The following is an 8,629-nucleotide window of genomic DNA, read 5'->3' on the forward strand; positions in this document are numbered from 1 at the left end:
CAAAATGGAACAGCAGTGTAATGATAACACACATTACAAAAATCAGCCAGGGAATCAAAAAAATGAGATAAGCAGAGCCAGAAGACGCTGTGCCGTCAGCATCATCAGTGTGGTGGCCAGGCTGCAGCCCCAGTTAAGTCGCTGCCTGGACTGCCCTGGAGAGGATTATGAAGATCACCTCTGCACCCAGCAGCAGAAGAGGTTATTGTCCATGGCAGTCCTAGGCAGAGAGGGAAAAGGAAACAGTTGCAGCTTACCTAGGAGAACTGCACTATAGAGCAAGCAGCTTGTGTGAGGAGGGTATTCCTGCTCCGCCTGGAAGGGTGAATGCAGGCAGCTTGAGCAAACATGTGGTTCTGAGTTGGGCTGCTTCTGGCTGTGACAAACAGCCAATTCTGACTGACTGCAGGTGGCTCAGCAGAAGTCTGAGAGTGCTTTCAGGGCTGCTTAGCTGAGCAGCTCAGTAATGGTGTCAATGTCCTTATATTTTTCTACTTTGTTGTTTCCTGAGATAAGTTGTATGTGCTGCTAGATTTGCATATTGAAGCAGCAACTTCTGGTACTTCAAGATATAACAGTGTTTGGATATAGAACTTTTAATTCACTTATTAATTCATTCGTATGTATGTATGTATGTATGTATGTATGTATGTATGTATGTATGTATTTAAGTCAGGGTTTCTTGTAGCCCAGGCTGGTTTTGAACTCACTATGCAAACAAAGGTGACCTTGAAGTTCAGATCCTCCTGCTTGCTTTTATCCCCTCTCCCCCTAGTGCAAGGGTTACACTTTGTGCAGTGCTGGAGACAGAACTCAGGGCCTTTGTGCATGCTAGGCAAGCACACTACCAACTGAGCCACAGCCTCAGTCCTGAGATATGTCCCTTAAAGCAATAATTAAGTTAGGCTGGCGTGCAGCTCAATGTTAGAGCATTTGCCTTGCCTGCAAGGAGCCCTGGGTTCTATGTGAAGTACTGTAAAAACAGACAAGCAAGGGCTAGAGAGATGGCTCAGGGGTTAAGAGCACGGTCTGCTCTTCCTGAGGTCCTGAGTTCAAATCCCAGCAACCACATGGTGGCTCACAACCATCTGTAACAAGATCTGACACCCTCTTCTGGTGTGTCTGAAGACAGCTACAGTGTATTTACATGTAATAAATAAATAAATAAATCTTTTTAAAAAACCCACAAATACTGTTAGGTTTTTGTTTTGTTTTGTTTTGTTTTGTTTTGTTTTGTTGTTTTTGAGACAGGGTATCTCTGTGTAGCCCTCACTATCCTGGAACTTGCTCTGTAGATCAGCCAGGCTGGCTTTGAACTCACAGAGATCGATCTGCCTATGTTTCCCATGTTCAGGGTTAAAGGTGTGCACCACCATGAAACAACTAAGGTGAAATGCCACTGTTATGAGGACCTGTATATGCAAAGGAAGAAATTTGACATGTATAAAAAGATACTAGCGACATTCGCACACACAGAGTCTACCCCAGAGTGCAGTGGGACACTGGATCTTCAAGCCAAGGAAAGGGGCCTTAGGAGAAACCAGCCCGGTTCTGCCTCCAGAACTGTGAGAAAATGTTTTCCCGTCATGGTCTCCTGTCTGTGGATCACACCATGAGCACCCTAGCAAGCAATATAATTGGCAAGATGGCTGGAGAGTAAAGAGCCCATCTGTCAGGGGGCACCAAAGGCTTCTCTTGTCTTTGATTCTGGAAGAAAACATTGCTAGGTGAGTTGTGGGGGCTGGAGGGAGCACAGCCATTGAGGGCACTTGATGGATCCAAGTTCATTTCCCAGCACCCATATGGGGGGCTCACAACCACGTGAAACTCCAGCTCCAGGAATGCTGATGAGGCCTCTTCAGGCCTCTGGGCACCAGACACACACATGGTACACAGACACACATGCAGGGAAATACTCACACTCGTAAAAACAAACAAAACCAGAACAAAATAAAACACCTTCTCTTAGGAGCCAGTGGTCCAGACACACCAACTGGGATCCATTTGGCTATAACTGAGAGCTACATAGTAGTGGCCTCATGTGAGAATTTCTCTCTTATCCTAACAGTCAAGGCCTACAGTCTAGACAGGTAGAGCAGCAATGTGTGTCGGGACCCAGCACACCGTGTCTTGCTGCCACTGCTCCTTACTGTGGTTCCTCTCTCCATTGTAAAACGTCTATCTATTCAGCCAGTGCCTTAAGCTGCAAGCAGACTGCCACCCTCTCCTTCAAAGGAATGCCCTTAAGTAGCACTGAGTTCTACCGCTCACATCGTGTGGACCAGAGCTTGGCTCGGTTGTGAAGCACATCTGGTACCAGCTAGCTCAGGTCCAACCACAAATGACCAGGAAACACCAGACTTCTAACTACTGCAAGCACACCTCTGGGTTTGTCTATAAACTCCATTCCTGTGGCATCACAACTGAGGGGGAAGACAGCCCTGAATACAGATGGCAGTGTCCAACGGCTGAGAGCTCAGCTGGAGCAGAGGCCAAGGAGGAGGAAACCGGCTCTTTGTCTCTCTAGGCCTCTGGTCTGCCACGAGGCAAGCCACTGTCCTCTTACCAGAGACTTCCTGCCACGGTGCTCTGCAGGAGCACACACCGGCCGTGAGACAAATGGAACCCAGTGGCCATGGACATGGTGAGCCTAAGGAATCCTTCCTCCTTTTAGGTTGTGTTTTCGGGGCTTCTGGCTTGTTTATCTCAGTGCTGGGTGCCATGAACAAATGCCTCAAATAGTGTTTAGGGTCCCTCTTCTAAAAAGTGGGCATTGGCTAAAATGGTTGATTTCATTCTGAAGGCACTAGAGGTTCTACCTCAAGAAAAGGCCACCACCGGGCTTACAGGAGGATATGACGCAGTGGTCCTCAGAGTGAGGTCTTCAGAGCCCCCTTACACAGAAGCTCCCAGACACCTTTTTGTTCTGGAGTCCGGATCTCGTGTAGCCCGTGATGCCTTGAATGTCTGATTTTTCTGTTTCCACCTCCCACGCACTGGGATTCCATCGTGTGCCACCATGCCTTGCTGAGACCTTTTGAAATACAGAAGCCCGTATTTGAAATGAACCACTTTATCGCTTCTCAACCTTTTGGCTACGATCAAATGTGTGAGCTAAAACTGGTTCTCATACTCTGAATTTTGGGAAGCGTTATGCTAGCGTCAAACCCTGGATGGGGTGCAGATCAGGTAGCGTTTCCCCTAACTATGTGCCTTGTACCCAATCCCCAGCACAGTGGGAGTAGAAACCCTTACTTAGGGGAAGGCATCTCTTCTACCAAGGCCCCCAAGGTCAGCTCTTGAGCATGGATCACAGTACATACAAAGTTTCCTTGGCACACACATCATAAACAGTGCGTATTTCAGTCGAGCTGCGAACTTCCGGCTGAGTCTTGCTTTTCTAAGAGTTCTTTAGGACCTTGGAACAGTACATTCCCATCTCTTATTCCCCACCCCCTTCTCTGTAAAATGGACTTGGAGGAAATCTCTAGGAAGATTCAGACTGAGAGTCTGGTTGATTGATTGATGGTCTAGCCAATCAACAGCGAGGTCTGGATAATAGTTCCGCTCTTTAAAGGATCCTGATGGAAAATGGTTCTTCTTTCTTGCCTCCTGGCCCTGGCCCAGAATAACCAAACGCGACACAAGCAGAATGTACTGAAATGACTTTTAATATCTCATGTCGCAGCAAAATTAAAAATATACAAAAAGTCTGTGGTGTACAAAAGTCTCAGTACAGAAGCCCCAGCGCCGCCCCTCCCCTGCCCAGGGAAAGCTCGAAAGGGCAAGTTGGGCTGCAGGGCTGCGGGGCTGCGGGGCTGGGAATGGCACAGATGTAGTAAATACCAGGGAGTGGGCCTAGGAGTAGGCTAAGAAGCGGGCAGAAGTTTGGACTGACCACAGAGGGGAAGAAGAACATGGGGAAGAGTCACCTGGAGTTGTGCTGACAAGGAAATCGGGCCCTTAGGCATGGCTAGTGGTTCCTGCGGACACGTGGCAGGTATCAGAGGTGAAGGTATTCTGGTGGGATCCCCCTCCCAAGGGATCTTGGCTGGAGTCCTAGATTACCACCAGCTTGCTGTGTGAGCTTGGGCAGGTTGCCTCCCATCTCTGGGCCTGCCCCTTCTGTAAACTAAGAAGTAACTGGTTAGTAAGCCACCGATGCCAAATTTGGGGGTTCCAGGCCCCGCCCAAGGGTCTGCTGTGGCAAAGCATTAAGCCATCCAATACAGAATGCAGAAGTCCTTCACACTTGAGTCCTGGGAGCTGACATGAGTCCTCTCTAGGATGCACCTGTAGTCCACTCATCTTGCTAATCTGAGGTGGTGCTAATGCTTTATTAAGATGGCCTTTTTTGTTAGGGGAGGGGAAGAAACTTCTCAAGCCACAAAATCCTCAGAGAATCCTGAGGGCTCCGGGGATATTCAGACCCTTTCTGATGTCTGGTTTGGGAAGGAGACAGGAGAGGGGCAGGGGAGGAGTCCTCTTAGGCCTGTCTGGATGAAGAGGAACATCCTCCGCCTTCTGTGGCTATCCTCTCCCCATCTTTGTTCCCAAGGCCCCCTCCACTTTAACTTTATTGCAGGTATCCTGAGCTTCCGCCATCCATCCTGGCCTGGGGACTCTTAGAGAGCTGTGCATAGAATAAAGGCCAGAGATGCTGAGCAGGGGGTGGCCTTGGTGTGAGGTTACAGTGGAAGGGACTGAGCGTGGGAGCACTTCTGTGCTCTGGGGAATCAGACTCAGTTCCTGCAGTATCCTGATGCGGTTCTTCCTCTCCCGCGTCTACTGGTGGCAACCAAGTACTCAGGGTCCCAACCAGAATGGCACATGTGTCCTGTTTCCCTACGCCTCAAAAGTGTCCTTGACTAGAAAGAGGGCCCAGGCCCCTACCCCCATGCTTCCTGTGAGACTTGGCACTCACTCGATCCTTCCACTGTGACACCACAGAAAACTTGTCCTAGAGATTTCAGCTCCCTACCTGCAGCCTCATCTGGCTCAGTCTGGGAAGGAGGCAGATGACAAAGAGTTGTGAGGCAGCAGAGGGTGGGATCAGGGCTCCTGTCATTAAGTTAGAAATCTGTGCCTAGACTCTCCCTCTACTTGGAGAGAATCCCTCTGAATCAGGAGCCCCCAAACTGGAAAAGACTCTAGATCCTAAGCAGCCGACCCCTCATTAGATGCTGGAAACAGCCAGGGACCTGGAGTCCGCCAGACAACTAGGGTGACATCTAGGGTTGGATACAACCAAGTCCCAGAGACTCCTGATATCTCTGAAGGGACAGATAGATTAGAAACCTCAAACTGGTGGCCAGCAGGTTGCTTTCTAAAGCCTAAACTTTATTGCCTAATTAGCACAGAACACCCTCCTGCCCGTCCCCAGTTCTGCTTTCTCAAACCTCCACCCACCCCACTTTCCTTTCTGGCTGCATCTGAGTTTCTGCTCATGTACTCCGCCCTAAGGAACCTCCCTCCCACCATCAGGCCTTTATGGACCCCAAACCCAGACAAGCTGCAAGGGGAGGGGCCTGCAGAACCTCGGGCTTCAGGGGAGTGTTTGGGGGTGACCGTCCCAAGCTCCCTGGTCTCTTCTGGGGGTCTGCACATTCTCAGTGTTGCCCTCCTGGGTCTCAGTTTCTCCAGCCCTCGAGGTGACAAGCTTCAGGGAGACACAGGTGCAGGAGGGATCTGGCTGAGAATAAGGCAGATTTGGGGATAATGGGAGGAAGGAACTGAGCCCATATCTTTAGAAAATTCCCTGCAGGGAGGATGGAGGCCCTTGCTGTCGGCTGGGGTGACCGGCTGGGGTGACCGTTACAAGGCACATGGTACATTGATGAGAGGAGGTGCAGCGGGGGATGTGTGGTGCCTGGGGAGGTCTGAGGTGCACAGCCAGCAGCTGGAGTTGGTTTGAGGGTAGAAGCTCACAGAATAGGAGGCAGGGTTAGGGAAGGAAGGTCACAGGATTAGATATTAGGCCAGGACCTGCCTAGTATTTCTGTTCCCAAGATGTCCTATTGTCTGCCGCTCCTGAAGAAGACAGAACTAACTTTTATTGATGCCCAGGAGAACCCTATAGGTCCGTTTACTTGCCATGTGATCTTGGGCAAATGTGTGACTCTCTCCATTTCTCCTATATAATAGATATGAAGAACAAGTAACTTTGGGGGCCCACTGAGCCCCCTCCTTTTAAGGTTGTGGCTCTAAAAGTCCTCTCTCACTGGAAGAACTTCACGGGGATCAAGGGAAGAACTAAGAATCCAGGTTTGGTTGATGGTCTGGGAGCAGGAGTGGCGGACTCCAGGGGTCCACTTGTGACGGGGGAAAGAGATCAGCTGAGGTAGATTGTGTCAGAGAAAGGAACCAAAAAACAGCTCCAAGGAGATGGGGCTTTCCCCAACTCGGATTCTTCTGCCCTAGTGAAGCAAAAACACAGGCCAATAACGAGAGGCCCCAAGCCAGGAAGGATGGGGTCCTGAGCTTGGGGGTGGGGTGGGGGGGTAATACTAGGGGTAGATGAGCTCTGTCCAGATAATGAGAAGGGTGAGGGCCTCTGACCATGACCTTCCCTGGTGCCCAGCTCCTCTCACAGGCAGTCCTGGGAAAAGCTCTATGAGATTAGAATGAAAAACGTGGCCATGGCTTCCCAGCAGCCTCAAGTCATACACCTAGCTCTGCTCATCCTGGTTCCTGGACCCTGGCTTCCTGCAGCAACCAGCCGGGGAACTAGGAACCTTTTCTTCTAGGCTGCTGGAGAATGGGGCATCCACAGGGGGTAGGGGTATAAAATAACTTGTCAAGGGCAGCCCAGATGTTACCTTATTGATGTGTGGATGGGTGTATAGCTCTTATTGGGGTGCCACACGCAGAGGAAGAATGTCAGGGAAATAATGGGATGGCAATTCCTGGCACCGTGAGCCCTTCAGAAAGAAGTGGCTCGGGTTTGGAGCTAATCCTCAATGCTCTGTCTGACAGACTGTGACATGTGTATAGCTGGCCGTGGAGTTTGTCTCCAAAGCTAGCCCTGGGTAGAGGGAAAAGAGAGTGGATGACTCCCTCAGAGCAGACCTGGGTCTAGCCAGAACTCCCTGACACTCTGGAAGCCTCGAAAGGATTCTGGGAGGCAGGAGAAAAAAAAAAGCATTCTGCACTGGTAAATAGATGTAGCTACCCGCAGTGGTATGATAGCACAATGGCACGTATCGTGGGCATGATGTGTGCTCATGTGTGCCCTCTTAGCCTTACTGTGAGTGTGGGACCCTCCCTGCAACCTCAGCAAATCAACCATTGCCACACCAGCACTGATGGGACCTTGTGAGAGTCGCTGCCACTCTGAGCTTCAGTTTTCTATCTGTAACTTCAAGAAAAGCTGAGCCAGGGAGGGCTAAATACTTCTTATTTGCATAGTCTAGAATTCTCATGGCCCGCCACACTTCCAGCTCTATCTGCACTTGTCCCTAAAGTCCCCTTTCAGTGAGCTCATCTCACTTGGCATGAGGGAGAGTGATGAGTGACTCTAGGATCTGCCTAGAACTCCATCTTCTATTTCACAGAACTTCCTAGCTCCCCAGTCTTATCATCTTGCATCCCAGTCAAGACTGGCTGCTGTCCCAGGCCAGGGACGTGGGCCAAGATGAGTGGTCTTTTGTGCAACCTAGGATGTCTGGACTATGGGAAATGGGTCATCGGCCTGGGGCCTTGGCAGATTTGAGGCAAAAACAAATTTTGTCTCCTAGATATTGCCCCAGAGAACCTCACTGTGGGGTGGCAGGAAGCCAAAATTTATGTCACATCCCCAGAGCTATTTTTTTTTTCCAGCTGAGAGCCACTTGGCAGCAGAAATGTCTCGAGGGTCCTGAGGACAATTTCCTTTTAGAGAAGATAGGGCTGGGGATGTAGAAGGAGATCTAGAACTAGAGCACCCATTCTAGAACATCCCAGGTGACTCATGCTTCCCCTCCCCAACCACCCACGGTAGAAGCTAGACTCTTCCACATCAGAGCATCAGGGCTCCAGGTCCTTGGTCCTTATAAAAGATCAGCAGCTCCATAAGACATGCTATCAAGAGGTATTCTAGAATCTAGATGTCTCCCCAGCAGGTCCTCTCTCAGTGCGATAGAGTGAGGCTACAGGGTCTCATCTATAGTTGAGCTGGACAGAATCTCCCTGGACATTTTATCTGCTGTGCTTAAGACTCCCTCTAGAGGGCGCATCCCATCTGCACATCTAGAACAAATGGCACCTTGTGACCTTTCACCTGAGGGGTCTAGACTTCATCCATAATAGAGCTCCTCCCAAGTGCACCTCCCAAGCAGAGGCACCCCACCTTTCATATTGCTGTCAGCCCTCACTCCTCAGGGTTCTCTATCCTGCCAACACCTGCGCTGTCAGACCCCCAAGTCCCCTCCCCCACTTTCTGCTCTAATCCTCCTCCTGTCCAGCTTCCCTTCCTACAGGAACTGTGCCAACCCTGTCCAGAGATTCCCCCCAACTCATCCCACACCTCCCACAGCCTTCTCCATCTTTCTCAAAGAGATCCCCTCCCACCACATGGCAGCCCTTCCCCCACACTCCCTGAGGGGTACTTGGGCCCCCGGGCAGTGCCTTCTTTCTTGTAGGCCCACCAGGG

Source organism: Mus caroli, unplaced genomic scaffold (assembly GCF_978045245.1).
Source record: "Mus caroli unplaced genomic scaffold, Mus_caroli_1 scaffold_2, whole genome shotgun sequence".
NCBI classification, from domain to species: Eukaryota; Metazoa; Chordata; class Mammalia; order Rodentia; family Muridae; genus Mus; species Mus caroli.